Below are 23,141 nucleotides of genomic sequence, written 5' to 3'. Positions count from 1 at the left end.
TCTTTAAACAGGGCTATCATCAGACCCCCTCTTCACCTTCTCCAGCATCTCCCGGAGTCTCTCCTCCTAGGGCTCCATGCTTTCCAGCCCCTTCCCCATTTCGGTGGCCCTCCTTTGGAGCCATGGCTCCAGTTTGTCCACCTCCTTCTTGGACTGTTTTGCCCAGACCTGGAGACAGGACTCTGGATTCAAGGCAGCAGCGGCCTTGAAAGAGATGGCTGCTTCTCCAGTGATACAGGGACAAGGGCTGTTTCTATGGGCCATTGCCAAGGCTGTGGCTGTTGAAGGATCCTGGCAAACCAGCCTGAATGGTCAGCATAATAGATGCAGAACCCAGGATGAATTTGCCCAAGCGACTAAGTGGCAATGGATTCAGTTGCTCTGGTCCATGACTTCTTCGTGCCATTTAGGCTCAGAGCACTTTGGGTTCGGGAAAGGGATGGTTACGCATGCTTCCTGAGACGGCTGGGAAGTTGTGGGATGATTTGTGAGGACAGAACACTTCCCATTCTAACAAGGGTGAATCTGGCTTTGGCATGCCCTTCCTGGGGAAGAGTAAGAAGGGGGGACAGAAGCACAAGGAGGCTGCTCCGGAGGTTGTTCCATCTGGCTCTGACCCACAACCAAAACAAGGATGGGAGGACGCTTGGACAAATATCCCAGGCACCCCATTCCCTGGCCCCCGTTTTCCCTCTGGCCTGAACAAAGCTAAGAGTCACCCCTATAATTCTGCTCACTTTGGGGTCCGCAGGTGGACCTGAACAGCTTACAAAGGTTATGCAGGCCTGCAAAGGACAAAACAACACTCCCCAGCAGGATACTTGGACTGAAAGAAAGGAGGTTTCAGTGACATTGGAGTAAACAGGGATATATACTGTAGATCAAGGGAAGTCATAGCGCCTCTGTATTCTGCCTTGGTCAGGCCTCACTTGGAACAATCCCAGTCCAGTTCTGGGCAACACAGTTCAAAGAGGATGTGGAGAAACTGGAGCCATGCGTCCAAAGGTCTTGAAACCATGAAGCCCTCTGAGGAGAGACTGAGGGAACTGCTGGGGATGTTTAGCCTGGAAAAAAGAAGGGTAAGACTTGAAAAGAAAGCCTTGTTTAAACACTTGAAGGGAGGCCATGTTGAGGAGGGAGCAAGCTTGTTTTCTGCTGCTCCAGAGAACAGGACCCAATGGAGCAATGGATGCAAGCTCCAGGGAAAGAGATTCCAGCTCAACATTAGGAGGAACTTCCTGAGGGTAAGGGCTGTTGGACAGAGGAACACACTCCTTCCTTGGAGATTGTGGTGGAGTCTCCTTCCTTGGAGGCTGTCTTTAAACAGCGTCTGGATGGCCATCTGCCAATGGAGTGCTTTGATGGAGAGTTCCTGCATGGCAGAAGAAGGGGTTGGACTGGATCAGGGCCCTTCTTGGGGTCTCTTACAACTTTATGAGTCTATGATTCTCCCCATGGATCGAGACAGGGAGAAACAACAATGAACAAATACATGATATCAGTTGAAAACATGTTAAGTTAAAAGACACATCGATTTAAAAGGGAAAAAAATGAGATGCATCCTTGTTAAAACAATCCACCATTGAAAAATCACAGTTTAAAAACCATCTGGATAAACCTCCTGGAAGAGACTCTGCTCTTTTCAGTCCAAACAGTGTATTCAGCGGTCAGCTCTCTTCCGGCCGGTGGTCATTCCAGTGGCCAGCCTAGTCCTGATGACTGGAGTAAATGTCCATCAGAGGACCTGAATGTAGATACAGATATTAGATATCAAATATCCTGATTCTTGAGTGTTAGGAGGCCCCAGACCCCCCCTTCCTTCGGCATCATTCCTTGCTTTACATTTCCTTGTGGGTTTCCTTGCCTTGTAGGCAAATCTGGGAATGCCTCTCTGCAAAAGGTCTTCCGTTCCTTCGGATGGGCCTCCTCAGAGGAAGGCCATGGCAAACCCTCTCTGAAGAAACCTTGCCAAGAAAACTCCATGATAGGTTAGCCTTAGGGTTGCTTTGCCATTTTTGAATAGGTTCTTTGTCATTATAACTCCCAAATATTGGATCCTCCCTTTTTCTACTTTAAAACGAGAAAGAACAGACAGTCCACTTTCATCTTCCGAGGACATATTTTTCAGGCAACAGTTTTGTTTGATTGCAATTCACTTTAAACCTGGAACATCTCCCAACTGTCTTAACCTTCTTAAGCTTTTCCAATACAGCCTTCAATGCATCTAATGGATTTTGTATCACAAGATCATCGCATAAGCCTAGCATGATTTTAAAAACATCTTTGCCCCAATAAAAGAAATTGGGTTTCCAAAGCGAGTGCAGAGGTTCATGTGTCTTTTCTCAGCTGCCCCAATAAAGGTTTGCTGCAATGTAGACATCGGACTTTGTTCTTTAACCAGTGACCGGAGCCCTAAGAGGATTTCACCTCTTTCAAGCCAGGACTGCGTAGTTCACTCAGGCCTCTTTCACAGGGTCTTTTGGAGTCCAAATCTAGTATATTTTGCCCCATTTAGGGAAAAGTATAGGAAATCTGGAGTGATCTGTAGCTGCTGACGCTTTCAAAAGAGTGCTTTCAGGTTAGTGAGAAAAGCCTCAACTTTACAGAAGTCACAGAACCATCCAGTCCAACCCCTTTATTCTGCCATGCAGGAACTCTCCATCAAGGCATCCCCAATGACAGATGGCCATCCAGCCTCTGCTTAAAGGCCTCCAAGGAAGCAGACTCCACTACAATCTCCAAGGGAGCGTCTTCCACCATTGATCAGCTCTTATTGTCAATATGTTCCTCCTAATATTGAGGTGGAATCTCTTTTTCTGCATGCCAAAGCCTCCTCCCAAAGGCCCCGTTTTGTCCCCTGGTGCCCCTCAGCACTGAACGGGGGATGGCTTGGCACCGGGGACGGAGCGGGGCCTTTTGGTGGATGCCTTGGCATGTGATAAAATTAGTTTTTGACTGGTCATGTGTGCACACGAACATCCACTTCCCATACCCGTAACAGTGAAAAAAACGGGTGTGATAAAGTTCTATGACTTCCCTTATCTAGACACTATACTTCTATTGATGCAGCCTAAAATCATATTGGCCTTTTTAGCTGCTGCATTGCACTGTTGACTCATGTTCAACTTGTGGTCTACTTGGACTCCCAGATCCCTTTCACACGTAGTTTCATTCAGCCAAGTGTCCCTTATCCTATATCTGTGCATTTCATTTTCCCGCCCTTATTGCAGAACCTTACATTTCTCCCCGTTGAATTTGCCCACTTTTCAAATCTGTTTAAAGTCATTTTGAATTTTGATCCCGTTCTCCGGGGTATTAGCTGCTCCTCCTAATTTGGTGTCATGGCGAATCTTTCTCGGCGGGGCTTGTCCTTCTCCATGCTTGATTACTTTATTGGGGCTTGCTCTTCTACATGCCTGATTGTCTTATTGATTTAGATGATTTCTGCCATTCTCTGGAATGGAAGGTTGACGTAAGTTGGAAAGGAGGACTTGGTTGGAAGGACACCAAAGAAATGTTTGGTGCAAAGAGTTGCTTAATCCTGCCATCTCTTGGTCACTGACCAGGACACACGCTCAGAACCAAACCAACCTTGAAGTGCTGCAGCAACCTAAATATACTCTTAAAAGTACTAGATCCCAGTCTGATCTTGGAAACTAAGCAGGGTCAGCCCTGGTTAATCCTTGGCTGGGAGACCAGCAACATATACCAGGAGCTGGAGGCTCTATTGCAGAGAGGATGGAAACACCTCTGATGATTCCTTTCCTAAGAAAACCCTGTTAGATTCATAGGGTCCCCATAAATCAACACGCGCCTTGAAGGCACATAGACAGTATAGGCTTAATACGCGAAAAACAGTGGTTCCCAAACTTTGGTCGTCCAGTTTCAGCCATCTTGGGCATTGGTCAAGGATTCTGGGAGTCGAAGTCGAAAACACAAAACCAGAGTTTGGGAATCACTGGGCACTAGATTCCCGTCTGATCTTGGAAGTTAAGCAGGGTCAGCACAGCCTAGAACGTGGATGGGAGACCACCAGCAAATACTAGGCACTGGAGGTGTTATTTCAGAGGAAGGAACTGGCAAAACCACCTCTTAAGGATTCCTAGCCTAGGAAAACCCTATTTAGGGCAGGCTTAAATACCTTCAAGGCACCTGATCCTGTCTGATCCTGGAAGCTAAGCAGGGTGAACTCTGGTTAGGACTTGGATGAGAGACCACCAATGAATGTAGGCTCTGTTTCAGAGGAAGGAGCTGGCAAAACCACCTCTGAGGATTCCTGGCCTAAGAAAACTCTATGAAACTATGGGGCCCTATAAGTCAACAGGTGACTTGGAAGCTAAGAAAGGTCAGCCTTGGTTAGTATTTGGATGGGAGACTCCCAAGGAATCCCAGGTGCTGGAGGCTCTGTCTCAGAGAAAAGGAGCGGCAAAACCACCTCTGGTTCTTCCTGGACTAAGAGATTCATGGGGTTGCCATAAATCAACACTTGACCTGAAGGCAAAGACACTTGTCTATCCTACTAAAGGCATCAAATCCCATCTGGTCTTGGAAGCCAAGCAGGGCCAGCCCTGGTTAGGCCTTAGATGGGAGACCGCTGGCTGTACTTCAGAGGCAGGGACTGGCAAAACCTCCTCTGAGGAGGGTTCCTAGTCTAAGAAGAGCCTATTAATTTAATAGGGTCGCCATAAATTGAAGGTGAAACTGAAGGCCCATACACACATATGCCCTGACAGTATCAGACTCCATCTGATCATGGAAGCTAAGCAGGGCCAGCTGTGGTTAGTCCTTGGATGGGAGACCACTGGCTGTATTTCTGAGGAAGGAGCTGCAAAAGCCACCTCTGAGGAGGGTTTCTGGCCTAAGGAAGCAATGTGGATTGTAGTTTACTGCGGCACCAGAGCCCTCTGACAGAGAAAGCTCAATTCCCAATAAAACTACGCTTCCCAGGATTCCTCAGAATTGAACCAGGGTCAGTTAAAGCGTTCTCGAACTGGATTATTTATGCAGTGTGTGGCTTGTTACAGACAGGCCAAAATAAAGCTGCTTCGAGTCACTTTGGAGGTATGGTATTTCAATGATGCATGAGTCCTAAGAGTCCAACAGCCGCACCAAAGCTGCACTCCAGTCCTTAGAACTGGAGTGTGGCTTTGGTGCAGCTTTTGGACTCTTAGGACGCATGCATCATTGAAATACCATACCTCCAAAGTGACTCGAAGCAGCTTTATTTTGGCCTGTCTGTAACAGGCCTGTGTTGGGCCTAAGAAAGCCCTCTGAGAAATTCATGGAGGACCAAAAACTTCAAATTAGACTTTTGTTTAACATTATATTTTATGTGATTTTATATGTAGGCATTTTAATTGTTTGGATTTTACAGTAATTGTTAAGGCTTTATCTGTGAGCCGCCGCGGGTCCCTCCCTCCCTCCGGGGAGAAAGGCGGCATATATGCAAAAAAGCCATAGAGACGCCGAGGCCTAGAGTGCCTGAAAGCGGGCGGACTTCCGGCTGCAACCGGAAGCCCATTGTCCAGGGGATTCCCTCTGTCCCTCACAAGGCGAGAGATAAATAAATAAATAAAACAAGCAAATAAATAAATAAAACAATAAAAAATTAAATAATGCCATAGAGACGCAGGGGCCTAGAGCGGCCGAAAGCGGGCGGACTTCCGGTGGTCACCAGAAGCCCATTGGCGAGGCTTAGAGTAACACGAGAGTCCTCCTCCGGACTCCGCTTCCCGTCAGGCCTTGCGGCAATGGCGGCGGCTGCGGCGTTGGCTGGGCGGAGGGGGCGTGGCGGCTGCGGTTGCCAGGGCAACGGGGCGCGGCCTAGTGGAAGGGCTCCTGATGGCGGCGTCGGCGGCGGCGTCGGCGAGCCTGGAGACGGCGTCCGAACACGAGCGGATCCTGAGGGAAGTGGACAGCACCGACACGGCCTGCCTCGGCCCCACCCTCAGGTCAGGCCCCGTCGCCATGGCAACAGGCCCGGGTCGAAAGCGCTTCGAGGCCGCTCCAACTGTCATGGCGCCGCCCTGTGCCAGGCTCCTGAGAGGGAAGCCTTCCGCCCCTAAGGTTCTGTGTCTCCCTGCGGGGCAGAAGAAGAGGAAGAGGAAGAAGGGGGCTGGGCTGGGGCCCTGGGAGTCTCTTCTGCCTCGAGGGTCCTGGGGGGCGCCTCCCTTCTCTATTGCCTGGCCCTTGGGGACTCCGGGAGGTTGGGTTCAAGGCCCCTTTAAGGGAGCATGCAGTCTTTCTATGGTCGCCGACGGGGGAAGCCCAGGAGCCGGTCCTTTGCAAATAGCTCTGTCTGTCAGGCTCTGAAACCCAGAGCAGCTCGGGCGGAAGGCAACGGGAAGAGCAAAGCCTCCAAGGACTTGGGGAGGAGGGATTTCAGGCTGGCCGATGCCCGGGTGCCAAGGGCTGCAGACTGGGCTGTGCCTCTGCACTCTGCCGTTTCTGGGCTTCTCTTCAGCGCTGGACGCTGGCCCTCTCTCTGGGCCGAGCTGCTTTTGCCACTTCACACCTTCAGGACACGGAGGGCAGCCAGCATAGGACCATGGCAGAGGAAGAAGAAGAAGAAGGGGGCTGGGCTGGATGGCCCTTGGAGGGCCCTTCTAACTCCTGGGCAAATCCAGGCAAGCCCTGCAGATAGATAGCCCTGTCAAAGAGGGGGGCAAGTGGACACTAGAGTGACCACCGACTGCGGGAGCTAAAGCGGTGTATTGGGAGGACGGTTTGCAGGAGCCCTTGGCTGGCTTTCCTAAAAGCCAGACGGAGGAGAAAGCACTCTTTTCTTTCCTGGTCTGGTCAGTTTGTCTCTGGAACCTTTGCTTGACAGAATTATACCCTTCCTTTGTTCCTTGAGGGCCTTTTCTTTCATGAGGGAGCTGAACCATGGAACTGACTGCCACAAGGCAGGCGTCATGGAGGTTGCTGCCTTGGATGGCCTCCGAAGGGGACTGGACCATCTTTGAAGGGAAAACAACCTATCAGTGGCTGCCTTGGGGGGATCTGTATTCCATCCATCACTGAAGGTGGCAGCCTTTCCCGGTTTCAGGGCTGACTATGGGAGGGAGGCTGTGGCTGCCTGTGGGGCTTCCCAATGGGGCAACCAGTTGGGAACAGGGTCATAGGAGAAGGACCTGCTAGGGCCCACCTTTGGCCTTGCAAACCCATTGCAGCGGCTGTGGCCTCCCCTGTCTCTCTTTCCATTCCTGCTCCCTTTCACTCTTCCCTCTGCTGTGAGTCTACTCCAGTGAGTCATGTTGTTTCAAGGCACAAAGTACAACGGCCTCCCTCCCTCCCTCCGTTGAGTCATTTGGGTTTCTAGTGTCTGCTTAGACTTGCTTTGCTCTTGGACCCATGCGTTGGTCACTTCATTGGACCGTGCAACTCTCCTCCAGCATCGCATTTCAAATGAGCCAGTTCTCTTCGGTAGAAGTGTGGTCCCCAAACTCTGCCCTTTAAGAGATTTTGGACTTCAGCTCCCAGAAGCCTCAGCCATCTTGGCCAATAGTCTGGGATTCTGGGAGCTAAAGTCCAAAATCCCTTAAAGAGCACAGCTTTGGGGACCACTGATCTAGATCCGGGGAAGTAATAGTGCCGCTCTGCTCTGGTTTGGTCAGGCCTCACCTGCAATAGTCCTGTGTCCAGTTCTGGGCCCCACAATCCAAAATGGATGTTGAGAAGTCGGAACGTGTCCAGATGAGGGCTACCAAAATGGTGAAGGGTCTGGAAACCATACCTTATGAGTGGGGTTGTCCAATACATTAACATACCTAGTATGGCATTAAGCCATTGTCATGATTATTCACGCATATAATTCAGTTCAGCAGTTTCTCTTTCTAGGCTGCCTTTGTCATATCCTTGTTCAAGGACCACAACCTGTAAAGCACTTACAGCTATCTAAGAAAATTGAAATTCTTTGCAACTGGTTTTTGGGTGCAGTATTGCCATTTGGGTGCAGTATTGCCATTTCCAGGTTCCAGGGGCTTTGCAAGGTGTGTGGGGAGCCTTATAGGGACAAGTGGGATTAACCTAGGAAGCTGACAGTGACTGCTCTTTGATCCAGTAGAGCAAGTGGTTGAAACCTCTGCATGCCAGACAGCTCCCTTCCTTGCACTGAGTGTTACCTTTTCATTTCCCTCGCCTTCTCTGTGACTCCTCCATTGACACAGCCAGGAATTCTGCCTAGTACCCCAGCTTCCTTTTGCTGCCAGGGTCCCAGGGGGTTCCCTTCCCCAAATGTTTCTTATGCTTGCTCGGTTCTTTTTGCAGAAGCCCCGGCAGTACCAGGCTGCCTCTGTTTCTCCGAGGATCCTGCTAGTTGCCTAGTGCATCCATTCCAAGGGATGATCTTATCAGGAACAAGGGAGCAGTGTTGTCTTTGATGCTGTGAGGCTCAGAGGAGAGCCATGCTTTAATTTTCGGTCACGTCGTCCCGCAAGAGAAGTGGGACACTGCTTCCTATTTTATAGCACCAAAAATGGCATTTGGATCAATGTTGTATTTCCAGATTGTCTGTTGATGCAAAACCTTTTCTTAATTCTTTTGCCATTATCTGTGCAATGGTAAGGAGTTGGCACAGTGTAGCAAAGAGCACAGTCTGTGAGCTCATGCATCTCCTCTATGAATGCTTAGGCATTTCCCCTTCCTGCCTCCCTTTTGGGGTAATGATCTGGGCCCTAAATTACATGGCTGCTGGAAGGACTACGGAGATAACATACAACAGGGAGCCTGGTGAAGAGGAAGAGCAATGGTCCAGGCTTTTATTGGAATGTAGGCCTGCTGGGACTGACTTCACTTCTCCATCCGTCGTGGCATTAGGGCTCATGCAACTGGGGCCTTACATCTCCAGCACATGCTCATAGTCCTTTTTAGAAGCGCTATCATGTGACACAGCATTGTGCATTTGTTTATTTTTAAGTGCTCCCTACTTCAGTCTTATCACCAGTTCACAGCTCCTTCCAGAATATTTATAGCATGTGTTCCTGTTCTTTGAGAACTGCAGGGAGTTCTCTGACTTGATGACTGTCAGGCATACCTTTCAAATAATAATGCACAGCTCTTTGCTGTGGACTGAAGGGTCTCTTGGAAGGGAGATCTTGGAGCGGTTCTGTGAAGCAAGCCTTTTGCGAGCCCTCACATGGCCTAGAGTCCATGGAACCAGTTATGTCCAACTTATGGTACCATCTCCTGCTTCTGCTCTTGTTTCATCTGAATGTTTTCCAGGCCTTCCTCTCCTTGCACTGAGTGCAGCTGTCACCTCTGTCCCTGCTTCATAATGCAGGTAAAAATATAGCTAGGAAGCCAATGGCTGCTACTGGCTTATTTTGCAAAATCTGGTAGTTATGCCCATGGATAATGATTTGGGATTCACTTCCTTTCGACTTCCTCCTTGCTCCACCTGTACAGGTATTTAGGTGAGCGGTGAAGATTGTCCTCTTCAGTGTTGTTTTTCACTGATGGTGATGTTGGATGTGCTGCAGTGGGAAAAGCCCCTTTCCATGTTGTCAGTAACACATTCTCCCTGAGTGGGTGATGGAGAGCGTAACCAAAAATTCACCAGACTGAAGCTTTAAAAGACCTGAGAGAACAAACAAAGTTTGTTTTAGGCTCAGCTGTGTAGGAGGAATTTTGTATGCAAAGGGTTCTCCTAGCACCTTTGAGACTAACCAAAAGAGAAAAGTTGGCAGCATGAGCTTTCGTAGAATTGAGCCTACTCCGATGCATGTGATGCCTGGGCTAGAGAAAGTAGGAGAGAGATGTGCGCTATCTTCCTCGGTTGTCTTACATAGCCGTCACCACTTTGTCTCAGTTCTTTGTCTGTAAATGGGAATACTGGACTGGAACTAGAGAGGTGATTACTCTCTTGATAGGAGAAAATCCTGCCTTTTTTGTTGTTAACTGCCCTTGAGTCGATCTGGACCCAATGCGACCCTATGGATGAGACCTCTCCAAGACCCTCTGTCCTCCGCTCAGGTCCTACACACTCATACTCTTGGTCTCTTTAATAGAGTCCATCTTCCATCTTGCTTGTGGCATTCCTCTCTTTCTACTTCCTCCACCTTTCCTAACATTATTGTCTTTTCCAACGGTTCATGCCTTCTCATGTTGTGTCCAAAGTATGGCAACCATAGGGTCGCCATGGGTCCAGATCGACTCAAGGGCAGTTAACAACAAAAAAGGCAACATGAGTTTTGTCATCTTGGCTTCTAGGGAGGTTTTCAGCTTGATCTGCTCCAGGTCCCATTTGTTGGTCCTTTTGGCTGCTGTCCATGGGATCCTCAGCACTCTTCTCCAGACCCACATCATCTCATATGCATAGATTTTCTTCCTATCCCTCTTCGTAATTGTCCAGCTCTCACATCCATCAGTAGTAACAGGGAATACAATGGCTTGTATGATTCTGACTTTTGTCCTCAGTTGTATATCTTTGCATTCTAGGATCTTCTTTAGTTATTTCACAACGGTCCTTCCCATTCCTAATGTTCTTCTGGTTTCCTGGCTGCAGTCTCCATTTCTAGCAATGTTTGATCCCAGGGATGAAAATTCTTAGACTATTTCTATTTCTTCATTGTCCAGGTTGAACTTGTGAAGGTCCTCGGTGGTCATTTATCTTTGCTTTCTTTATGTCCAGCAGTAAACCTGCCTTTGCACTTTCTTCCTTGGTCTTCCTTCGTAGTTGTTCCAGGTCTTTGAGGTTTTCTGCTAGTATTATGGTGTTATCTGCATATCTTAGATTATTGATATCCTTCCTCCTATTTTCACTCTTCTTTCTTCTGTGTCCAAGCCTGCTTTTCCTATAGTATATTCTGCGTATAAGCTGAATAGATATAGGGTGAAAGGATGCTGCCTTGTCTGACCCCTTTGCCAATTGGGAACTATTCTGTTTCTCCATGTTCTGTTCTGATAGTAGCCTCTTGTCCTGAGTCTTTTTAGCTACTGTCTTTTTAGCTACTGTCGGTTAACCTGCATTTTGTGGAACTGCAGGTAGTACTAGATCCCTAGTGTTTCCTTTTCAACATCCTCTTGGCTGGACAAAGGCAGTGATGAAACCTGAGATAGAGTGTTTGCACATACCCAGGCATGACTTCCTTGCATTATGATTGCTTGTATTATTTTGTTGCTTTGTACCCTCTGTTAATTCAATTAAATGTTGGGAGGGGAAAAAAGAACAGCAACAAACCCTGAACTTTGCTGGCTCAGATGGCCTGGTTAATAAGCTGCAAGGCAAAACACTCAAAGTGCCATCTGTCAGGCAACCTGGAGAAACCTGTTCTTTAGTTTTGTTTTATCAGCCACAGAAGCCATTTTTAAAGCCTCCTGATCTGACTCTTGTTTCGGACCCGCAGCAGCAGAGAGACTTGGACTTCAGGCCTTGAGCCTTAAATGCTGTCTGACTGGGGAAAGCATCCTGAAGGATCTCAGCACCGCATCTCCTAATAGCAGCAGCAGCAGCGGCAGCAGTTTTGTCAAGAGACTTACAGCCCATCCCAAGAAAATGGGCAGCCTTGGATAATGCAGGCAGAGAGCAGCCGTGACGTCCCCAGAAAATCCCCTAAACTCACTCAGGCTGAGTCACTCGGTGTGGGAAGAGTGACTCCTCCGGATTACCAAAAGGCTTGCCTTCCTAATGCTGTCTGTGGGGCTGGAAGGGTTCTGGTCCCCTTGAATCCAGTCGGGGCCATTCTGCTTGGGATCCCTCGCTGTGTGTCCTTCCTTTGGGGCAGCCTTTCTCAAATAGTGGGACGGGCCCCCCCAGGGGAGGCGCGAGGCTCTGTTATGCAGAGGTGTACTTATAACAATTTTATAGACACATGATACTATTTACACTCGTGCGGGGGGCGCGAAATGTTTTCTTCTTCCTAGGGGGGGCATGACAGAAAATAATTGAGAAGCACTGCTTTGGGGGAAGCTGCTTCATTAGCTGAAGGAGATGCAGGTTCTGACCCAGTAGATCTCAAAGGGGTGTCTGTCTGTGTGTATTGGAAATTAGGCCATCCCTTTCCAGCCAGAAGAAACAAACTGCAGATGTTCCAGCTGGTTCGCTTACTTTCTCTGCTTTCCTCCTGAGGCTGGTTGGCAGCAAAAGAGTTTCTGCGGAAGTTCTTAGCATTTGGTTTATGTTTGAGTCTGTGACAAGGAAGATCCCGCCATTCCTCCTTGAGGGCGGCGAATGGTTGTTCTAATGCGCCTTTTAAATCCACTCCTACTTATGACAAACCTCTGCTAGGGTTTTCTTGGCAAGATTTATTTGGAGAAATAGAGCCTTTGCCTTCCTCTGAAGCTGAGAGAGCATGACCAGTGATACCTTTATTGGCCTCTGTTTAAAAACCTCCGAAGAAGGAGACCATTCTCCGAAGAATGAGTGTGTTCCACAGTTGAACAGCTCTTACTGTCAATAAGTTCCTCCTAATGTAATAATAATAATAATAATAATAATAATAATATTATATTATAAATATAATATAATATAATGAACAGTAAGGGCTGTTGGACAGTGGAACACACTCCTTCCTTGGAGTGTAGTGGAGTCTCCTTCCTTAGAGGTCTTTAAGCAGAGGCTAGATGGCCATCTGTCGGGGATGCTTTGATTGTGATTTCCTGCATGGCAGAATGGGGTTGGACTGGATCAGGTCCCTTGGGGTCTCTTCCAACTCTATGATTCTATGATCCTGCCTCTTCCCTTTTGGGGAATCGAAGTGGATAACAACAGAGTTTAAAAGTACAAGTACAATAAACAACAAAACCCTTCACCCCCATCCCATCCTCCCTATAATGTTGAGCTAGAATCTCTTTTCCTGCGGCTTGCATCCATTGCTCCATTGGGTCCTATTCTCTGGAGCAGCAGAAAACAAGCATGCTCCCTCATCAATATGACATCCCTTCAAATATTTAAACAGGGCTATCATATCACCTCTTAACCTTCTCTTCTCCAGGTTAAACATCCTCAATATGAAACCCCTTCAAATATTACTGTCAGGAAGTTCTTCCTAATGCTGAGCTGGAATCTCTTTTCCTGTAGCTTGCATCCATTGCTCTGTGTCCTATTCTCTGGAGCAGTAGGAAAAAAGCTTACTCCTTTTTTCATATGACATCCCTTCAAATATTTAAGCATGGCTATCATATCACCTCTTACCTTCATTTCTCCAGGCTAAACACTCTCTGCTCTCCAAATCTCTCCTCATAAGGCATGGTTTTCAGACCCCTCACCATTTTGGTCATCTTTCTTTGGACATGCTCCAGCTTGTCAATATCCTTTTTGAATTGTGATGTCCAGAACTGGACACAGGATTATTCCAGGTAAGGCCTGACCCATAGAGTGGCACTATGACTTCCCTCAATCTAGTCACTGTACCCCTATTGATGCAGCATAGAATCACATTGGCCACATCACACTGTTGACTAATGTTCAACTTGTGGTCTATTAGGACTCATACATCCTTTTCACACGCAGTCTTGTTAAGTCAGGTGTCCCCTATAGCATTGCCATCTGATCTTCTGTAGCTAAACTTGAAAGCAAGCACACCAAAGCTCACAACCTGCATCCTCATGTTCCTCTTTGTGGCTCTGGTCGTTGGGCAGGTTGCTCACCTGGACACACCTTCCTCTTGGTATGACATCTCTGCTTTGTTGCCAAAATCCCTCAGGTATGAGAAAGGCTGCGGAAGTGCTTTGGCTTTTTTATCTCTCAAACAAACCAGGCTAGATCTGCAGGTGGGAGGAGGAAATAGTTGCAGGTGTGTTTTTGCAGTTGCTAGTTGTGCTTGTTTAAGAGTTTGTGTACTCCTTGTGCTGCAACTGAAGTTGATAGCGGTTCTGTTGAGCAAGTAGCAGAAGGGCTTTCTAGATTTAATGTCACTTTCCTTGAATCCTGCCCTCCTAGGAGGTGCAAAACAGATGCTCAGTCAGTGGAACAAACACCTTCTTTTCGCAGAAAAACACCTTGTGGAGCCAACTTCGTGTTGAGAATTTTTTAAAAACGCTTTCTGTTGAGCAGTGCCTTCATTTCTGCTGATGCTTTTCTGGGAGGTTCCTGTTTTTCCACCTCTAAACCATGTTTTCCCTCTCTCCTTTTGGGGCCAATGTTCCTAGCTGTGAATCTGAGACTGGTTTATTTTGTTAAAAAAGGCTGCAGTGTGAGTCCGAAGAGATCATAATGATGAATCCAGGTGGAGAATGATTCCTAGTTTGCAAAATGTCATCACAGTTGCCTGGTTTATTGTGCCACAGGCAGTTATTATGGTACGACAGCACTTTCATTTGTGCTCCTGTCTTAGCAATTGTGTCCTTTTTGGGCTGTTTGGCCTTCTGTTTCCGTGGGGTGGATGGAGAGCTCAGTTCCGTTTCTGCTTGAATCTTTGAGCCCCTCTCTCCTGGGCTTAACACATCTTGCCTCCTCTGGGCTTCATATAATATGTTTGACTACACAAAGTCTGGAATATGCCTCCAGAGAATAGGACATAAGAGTAATGGATGCAAGCTCTAGGAAAAGAGATTCCAGCTCAACACTAGGAGGAACTTCCTGACAGTAACAGCAGTCCGACAGTGGAAGACACTCCCTTGGAGTGTGATGGAGTCTCCTTCCTTGGAGGACTGGCTGGATGGCCATCTCTTGGGGATGCTTTGATTATGAGTTCCTGCATGGCAGAAGGAAGTTGGACTGGATGGCCCTTGGGGCCTCTTCCAACTCTAGGATTCTATAATTCGGTGATCTGATGCTGGGGGAAAGTATTGCTGCAAGAAACAAATGGGGTTTCTCCAGACTCCCAGCTTCATCACCCCTTCCCACAATTGATTCCCTTGCCCAAGCTCTACATGCCACTGGCACTGAATTCGAGGCCTTCTGCATCTTCTCAACTACAAATGGGATTCTTCTGCCTGCCTCCCCTCCATATGTCACCTGTTGTTGTTGTTGTTGTTGTGTGCCTTCAAGTCTTTTCCAACTTACTGTGACCCAAAGGCGAACTTATCATGGGGTTTCCTTGGCAAGATTGTTCAGAGGAAGTTTGCCCTTGCCTTCCCCTGAGGCTGAGAGAGTGTGACTTGCCCAAGGCAACCATGGGAATTGAACCCTGGTTTCCAGAGTCATAGTCCAACTCTTAAACCACTATGCCAGACTGGCTCTCTCTCGGGACCAGGGTTCAAATCCCTGTGGCCACAGAAAACCACTGGGTGACCCTGGGCAAGTCACACAGTCTGAGAGGATGGCAACGGGAAACCTCCTCTGAACAAATCTTGCCAAGAAAACCCCATGATAGGTTTGCCTTTGTTGTTGACTGCCCTCAAGTCGATCTTGACCCATGGCGACCCTATGGATGAGACATCTCCAAGACCCCCCTCTGTCCTCCCCTGCTCTGCTTAATTCCTGCAACCCCATAAACCCACTGTGACCTCATAATAGAGTCCATCCATCTGGCATGGGGTCTTCCTCCTTCCCTCCACTTTTACCAGCATTATTGTCTTTTCCAATGAGTCCTTCCTTCTCATGATGTATCCAGCCTTTAACTGCGTAGATCATGAAAGGCTATGGAATGCTCTTAAAGACATAGGAGCACCAACACATCTGATAGTCCTGATGAGGAATCTGAACTCAGGACAAGAGGCCATTGTCAGAATAGAAGACAGAGAATCAGCATGGTTCCCATTTGGCAAAGCGGTCAGACAAGGCTGCATCCTTTCACCCTACATCTGTTCAACTTTTATGCAGAACATATGATAAAAACAGCAGGCTTGGACACTGAAGAAGGAGGAGTGAAAATAGAAGGAAGGAATATCAACCACCTGAGATACGCAGAAGACACCATACTACTAGCTGAGAACATCACAGACTTGGAACACCTACTAAGGAAGGTCAAAGAAGAAAGTGCAAAGGCAGGCCTATTGTTGAGCATAAAGAAAACCAAAAGAATGACCACCGAGGATCTTCACAAGTTCAACCTGGACAAGGAAGAAATAGAAATAGTAAAAGAATTTCCATACCTGGGATCAAACATGGATAGAAATGGGGTCTGCAGCCAGGAAATGAGAAGAAGATTAAGAATGGGGATGGTGGCTGTGAAAGAACTAGCAAAGATACACAACTGAGTCGGAACCATACAAGCCATTGTATTCCCTATTGCCATGCATGGATGTGAGAGCTGGACAATTAGGAAAGAAAAAAAGAAGGCTGCCATAAGTCAGAAATGACTTGAAGGCACACGACAGCAATAAAAATGTGACTTTCTGAACAGGAGTCCTGCCTTTCCCAAATGTTCCCCAATATTCCTAGCATAGGATCTTTCAACAAAACTCTTGCACCAAGTCATACAGTCTCAGTGATTCAAAGCAGGAGGGCAAGCAACCTCTTCCATCTGGAGGCGGCTCCTGAGGCCTTAGTTGTGGTCCCCAGCATCCTTCCTCTCCTTTCTTGCATCTTTCCCCCACTCCTCACCTTCCCCCAAGCCACAGCAGGGAAGCCCCTTTCATCCTTGAGAGACAAGAAGAGACCATCTGGGCTCCCTTGGCTGAAATCAGGGACTCTTGCAGGAAGACAGGCTCTTCAGAGGCTGATTGATGGACCTCGGGTGCAGAGGCATCCTCTCCTTTTGCTTACCCACTTTGTAAACATTTAATTCTTCTCCTAAACACATTAAGCTAAATCAGTCATTTAGAAGAGCATCTGGCTTGCATCTCCCTTCTCCTCCTTTTGTATTTCCACCTCCTTCTAGCAGTGTGACTTTTAAGACACACTGATTCATCCCACGCCAATCCACTTCAAGATTTCAAAGATATAGCTCTGTTAGTCTGTAGAATCAGGATGTAGAGGAGCTGAACAAGCGTTCCCAGGCATTGCATAATTGTCACTTGCTATTTGATGTTCTTTTGTTGCCTGTTTTATTGAACCATTTCCTGTATTGCTATGTATTTTATATGTATTATCCTACTATTTCTAAGATTGTATGCCATAGGCAGGTTTACTCTTTTATATTTATTGTTTTATGTACAGCGCTGTGCAAATCTACAGCACTATATAAATAATAATAATAATAAATTAATAATAATTTGTTTTATTTATATACTGCTATTCCAAAGATCATAGCGGTGAACAGCAAGTAAGCTAATTTGCCCCCAACAGTCTGGGTACTCATTTTAGCTCCCTCCTCGGAAGGATGCAAGCCTGAGTCGAGCTTGGGCCCTTTTGCTGGTCTTGAACTCGCAACCTTGTGGTTTTGAGTGAATGGCTGCAGTACAGGCATTGAACCACTGCGCCACCAGTACTGATCCCTAATTCCAGAACATTTATGAAAACATTAAAATGCATCAATCCTGACAGAGACTCAGCATCCACATCCATCTGCTTTAAGAATTGTCCAACTTTCCAAGATTTCACTGTCACAAGTTTAATGAAACTCTCCAAGAACTCTGAAAGACTTACAAAACAACACTTACTTTTTCCGCAAGCCATATTGATTCCTATTTGACAGAATGGGACCTCATGTGCTACAAAATCTGTGTGCATGATAAATTTTGTCTTTAATAATTCTTACTGTTCAGTTTTCTCCAAAGAACAGCATGTAATCTAACACATTTCCCCAAATTCCTTTTTTCAGGGTCGTTCTCCAATCCTCTGATTCAGAAGCTGATTTTAGGGATGCTTAACTTATTTTTGTCATTACAGTGGGCTCTAGGAATCCGCTGGGGTTTGGCTCCAGAATCCCCCGTAGAAAACAAAATCCGTGGATGCTCAAGTCCCATTATCTAAAATGGCACAGTAAGATGGTACCTCTTATATAAAATGGCAAAATCCAGGTTTGCTTATTGGAATTTATATATTTGGGGGAATATTTTCAAGCCGTGGATGCTTGAATCTCTGGGTAAAAAATCCGTGGATACAGAGGACCAACTGTAATTACCCATTGGAAATTGGACCCTTAGCCAGATATAGTCTAGATCCAGTGATCTGTTTTTAATTTGGCAGTAATGACTAGAAGCCAATGTGGGGTAGTTGTGTGAGTAGTGAACTAGGACTCCAGGAAACCCGGGTTCAAATCCCTGGTCAGCCCCTAGAAACCCACTGGGGGACCTTGGGCAAGTCACACTCTCTCAGCCTCCTCCAAATAAATCTTGCTAAGAGAACCCTAGGAGATGGTGTGTTATGTGTGAAGGCACAGAACAAAAGTGTCCAGAACGCTCACTGTCACTATTGCGGCTCAGCCTCTCTTCCGGAAATCATCCATTGGGCCCCAAATAGCTGCCCCTGAGCTCCTTATCCTGCTCTGCAGAAGGATGGAAAGAGTTCTGTCCGTTTCCTGCGGTTTCCTCCTTCTGCTCCTTCAGAACTCCTTTAATTCCTCTCTTCCTCCTGAGATGCTTTCCTGCTCCTGGTATATTTCAAGAATTCTTTACTGTTTATCTTGAAGCTATTAATTCTTCCGTCCTCACAAGGTTATGAATATACTTTTGGTTTGGGACAATCAAAATGCACAATTATGTGTTGCAAGCTTTCGAAGTCACACTGTCTTTTCCGTCAGTCAAAGAGGAGAAACAAACTGAAGATGTTAGTCCTAGGCCTGCATTTTGCTGTTTCTGGTCTTAGTCCAGATGGTAGGGAGGGCTATCTGCAGGCAGTCACTGGTAGATTTTCAAAATCAAGGAAATGTAATGTCCGTTTGCAACTCAAAGAAGATGTTTCCTTGAGATCCAGCATGTCTCCTTACTTTGTGAGGCCACAGGCTCCTATGTAGGTAGAGGACACTGAATTTCCCAAGAAGTCTTTGTGTTTTGCATCAGGAAAACTTGAGGTAGTCTAGAGGCAAAGCATGCCAATCAGCACCAATATTAGAGAAGATGGCTTTCCTTGGCTGGAGGCAGAAGACCCTTCTATTGACGCAGACACCAGATGCTGGGCTGGAGGGGCCCCTGGTTCCCCAACCTCATGGTTTGCTCATCTCCCCCTTGTTGCTCACTCCCAGGACATATTGAAAGGTTTCATGAGCCGTCCATTGCTATCTGGAATATTTCTTGGCACTTGACAGTCATTTCCTTGGCACTCCAGTGCTGTCGGGCGTTCCCTGGCATCATTAGAAAGTGTTCTGTTTTCTGTGGGAAATGAAAACTCTGAGGGATCAGTTTTGTAAACTGGGACAGCTGGCATGAAACAGGAGTTTCGCAGGATCTTCTTGCGCAAGGAAAGCTCAGAGGTGGTTTTGCCAGTTCCTTCCTCCGAAAAAGAGCCCCCAAAACCTGGGGTTTGTAGCCAGTCTCCCCCCCCCCCCAAGGGCTACTGGTAGTTTTTTCTGTACTAGCAGCCCCCGTCAGTCTCCTTCAGCTGGACAAATGTTAAAATCAGTGAAGCAAATATGGCAGATGGCTATTTTCTTTAGTTTGGCAGCCACAAGCCTTGTTGGTTGCTCTTATCTTTCTTTGTGCGCGCACAGCATAAATAGAAATGTGAAAAACATCACAGAGGCCCAACATTTAATGGCCTGAATCATTTGATAAATGTACAGTAGATGTCTGTGTTATTTATATGTTTGCCTGAGATGAAAGCATCTTTTGAAAGAGAAGACAAAGAGAAGAAAGCTTGCAAAAAGATGCCTTAGCATCACGAATACGGGTTCCCCAGATGCAAAACCTCTGCTCCGGGTTACAGAAGAGAACTGTGGCTTTGCTGCCATCTAGGGGAAAAGGGTTGTGTTCATTGTGCACCTTTCGTACACAAGTCCCACCGAAGGAAATGGGTGATGGAGTAAGTGCCCATGTGGAATGAAAAAGCAGAACAGCAAGTGGTCTGGCAGGAGCTTAGGAAGGAAGGGGTGCCTTCTAAACATGGGCACAGTTTGTGCCTTGAGGCTTGGTGCCTCCTGCTTGCCCCTTAGTTGTTCCCTGGAGAGCAGAGATGTTGGAGGACTGCAACACCCAGCATTTCTCCTGACTGGCTGCCAGGGTTTATTTATTGAAAGTGCTCCTCCCAGCCCATCAGGGCCCTGCAGCAATGCATAACAGGTAGGAACACCTGAAACAGTCCAAGATGATGAAACTTCAAGGCATTTCAAAACTGACTAAAAGTAGTCCTTAAAAGTAAACAGTTAAAACAGAGTGTTCCAAATACTAAAGGCAGTACGGAGCAACACCATTTTATAGGGTATTTGGGGTTTTTTTTAGGCCATGTGGCCGTGTTCTGGAAGAGTTTATTCCTAATGGTTCGCCAGCATCTGTGGCTGGGAATGGGGTCTGTATGCAGTTGGTTGAGGAGAAGTGATTTGCATGTTAATCTGTGTATTGTTCTGTTGATGAATGGCAAGGCCTCAGGGGATCTATTTAACTAATGATCCATTGTTTGCTGGGAAAACCTCTGCCCTGGGTGGTTGGCAGCCAGACAGATGCCAGACGCAGATGCCGGTGAAACTGTTCTGGATCACAGCCTCATAGCTTGAAGACCCCACAAAAAACTATGGATGCCGGCCATGAAAACCTTTAACTTCAACAAACACCATTTTAGATGCCTGCCAGAAGCTCGGAACAGATGGGGCCAGCCTAATTTCCCTTGGCAGGGAGTTCCACTGTCAGGGAACCTCTTTGTAGACACCAGCCTACCTCATAAGGTGTTGGGACATGCAACAGGGACACTGCTGAGGATCTCCCATTTGGGGCAGGCTCATATGGAAGAAGGCAGGCTTTCTAGTTTCCTGGCTCCAAGGCATTTAAGGATTTGCTGATGAAAACCTGCACCTTGAATTGATCTTGTGGTGCTCACTCCGTTTCTCCTTTTTCGTGTTCCCCTCAGGTGGATCTAGGCAAGTCTTGGCCTCAGGCTCCTAACCATCTCCCCCTTGCCCCAATTTGGAGTTCTGTTTAAAGTAGGCCAAGCCTTTAAGTTGCTTTCCTTCTTAAACTTCATTATAGAGTTCAGCATCCTCTTCTGAGGACAGCTGGGAGGTGGTCTGGTGGGTTGACAACTCCCAATGGTCTGTGCCAGGAATCTGTCCAGGTGTGTTCAGGTAGCAGGAACTCCCCCTGCGGCACTTGTGGGTCCAGAGATGGCTAGTTATGGGACTGGGCAGTGTGAGGGGGAGAGGAGGAACTGGGCAGTTGGTGGGTCTCCTTGGCTCTTTTTCTAAGAATGGGAACGAATTCCTGCTTTGCCATTGATTGTAGCCATGAAGAACCAAGTAGGGTGTGTGTGTATGTGTGTGTGTGTGTATAAGTGTGACTGAGAGTAAAGGTTGGTATCTAGGTCAGGCTGGGCAACCATGGCATTCTTCTCAGTTGCGGGGATTGGGTGTGGTGCTGATGGGAGAATGGCAGAATCCTTCATGGATCCTTTTCAGGGTAGATCCCAGAAGTGGGGGTTGCCCAAGAGTCCATTGGGTCTCCCATCCTATTTCACCTCTACATGAAACTAATGGATTGTTGTGGGTCTGTGCACCTTTTCATGGTTTCATGGAAGCCTCTCATTTGCAGAGAAGTCTCATGGAAGTATGATTCAGCTTCAGAACAAGATGCGCAACTTGTTTTAAAGTAGAAGTGTTTGTTTCAGAGCAGCGTATCTCCAGGTATCTGATGCGAAGGACCAGCCATTTTTTACCCAGTGTGCCAGGCAGAAGGATCATATTGGTGCCCATTGGCTGCCATTGGCTCTTTCTTTCCTGGAAATTTGTTGCAGGCTGCCAGCTGATGTCTGGGGCACTGATCCATGGGTCGCCATTCTGAGTAGCACTTCTTAGGGCATTTTTTACGTTTTACTCAAATTTGTTCCTTCCCCACTCCCCCCCCCCCCCCATGTGTGACCATGCTGGAGAATGTGGGGCTGCCTTGCTTGAAAAGATTCTTAGGTAGCAGCTGGGACAGAAAGTGACCGCCAGATTGCTGACCAGGGTGCAACGAAGGACGTCATTTCCGAAACAGTTCCCTAACTTTTCATTTGGTTTCCAGGTTCAGTTCAGAGTCCTGGTCTTGGCTCTGAATGTCCTGACTCTGGGACACTTCTTTGCACACGAACCTTCTTCCTAAGGTCTTCCTCAGAGGTCCTGCTGTCAGGACCCTTACCCTTCAAAATGTGTGTTTGTGTGCGGAAACTACTCTTGGTGGACAGGACTGACTTCCTTGCAGCTTTTGAAATCTTTCCTTGGAGGTTTCTTGGACTGTGATTCCTGCATGGCAGAAGGGGGTTGGATTTGACCTTAAGATCTCTTCTAACTCTGTGGAGTTTATCACAAGGAGGGCGAATTAGTAAAAACCCGTGCAGAAACAGAATTTTAAAATCCAGGTCTGGTTTGTCAGATGCGTTGGCATGAAAGAGAAACATTGCGAAAACAATCCTTTACACTTTCGAAATTTAGCTCCTTTGCATGAAATTTAGTGAAAGTATAAAGGAGCTGGTTTACGTTCAGGTTACTTTCATGTTATTTCTCTTTCACGCAAATGTCGTCTGGAAAACATTCTGCAAATGCTGTTTTTTCAACTTTCTGTTTGCGTTAACCCGGAGCTTCATCTGAAAAACGAACCCCAAATGTGGGTTGTTTTGAGTTTAAATTTAGTTTCTGCCCAGGATTCGTCCTGTATGATAAACTCCTTCGACTCTATGTTTCCTTTGCTTCTTCCATACCGACATGATAACTCCAGGCTTGAGAAAGGGCCTCCTTGCAGAGAGCTTTCAGGAACCTCTTTGTTCTGAAGGGAACCCCTTTTCCAGTTTGTCTGAGGAATTCTTTTGTTTTTATTGTTGCTTTCTGCTACTTTATATTTTATTTTTATATTAGTTTGCTCAGACCTTTCTAGTTTTGTTCTGCTGAGACATTAATGCTGCTCCTTAGATGGTTCTAGCTCAAAAAAGCAGAAGATGAATATATATAAATGAAAAGATATTTCTGCCTCTGTTACCATTTCACACAAAAACAGCTGGATGGATTGCCTCAGAGGAAGGCAATGGTGGGAAACCTCCACTGAAGAAATCTTGCCAAGAAAGCCCCTCCATAGCTTTGCCTTAGAGTCTGTTGTGTGACTTTGAAAGGCACAGGAGACACATGCACAAGCTCAGGCCTTAAGGAGTGAGATGCAGATGAAACACTTGAGATGGCAGCCTCAAGGGATGCTTGGCTCTCATGGAAGCCTTGCTGCCCTGAGGGTCTCTTCCGATGTAAAAAAGATTGCAAATGTGTGTCTTC

At 46.9% G+C, this 23,141-nt stretch overlaps 1 protein-coding gene across 1 annotated transcript in view; it reads left to right on the top strand.

Annotated features, from left to right (window-relative positions):
- Nucleotides 1–5,851: 5,851 nt before the first annotated feature.
- The window catches only part of EXOC6B (exocyst complex component 6B), a 249,521-nt gene continuing 232,231 nt past the window's right edge, over nt 5,852–23,141 (top strand). The window contains exon 1 of the mRNA XM_089526458.1: nt 5,852–5,951. The gene's annotated coding sequence lies outside the window, so the exon portion shown is untranslated. The remainder of the gene's footprint in view (nt 5,952–23,141) is intronic.

Source organism: Sceloporus occidentalis, unplaced genomic scaffold (assembly GCF_023333645.1).
Source record: "Sceloporus occidentalis isolate IW3139 unplaced genomic scaffold, rSceOcc1.0.p SCAF_5, whole genome shotgun sequence".
NCBI classification, from domain to species: Eukaryota; Metazoa; Chordata; class Lepidosauria; order Squamata; family Phrynosomatidae; genus Sceloporus; species Sceloporus occidentalis.
The sequence above is the reverse complement of the archived record's forward strand: the minus strand, read 5'-3'. Positions and strand labels throughout refer to the sequence as shown.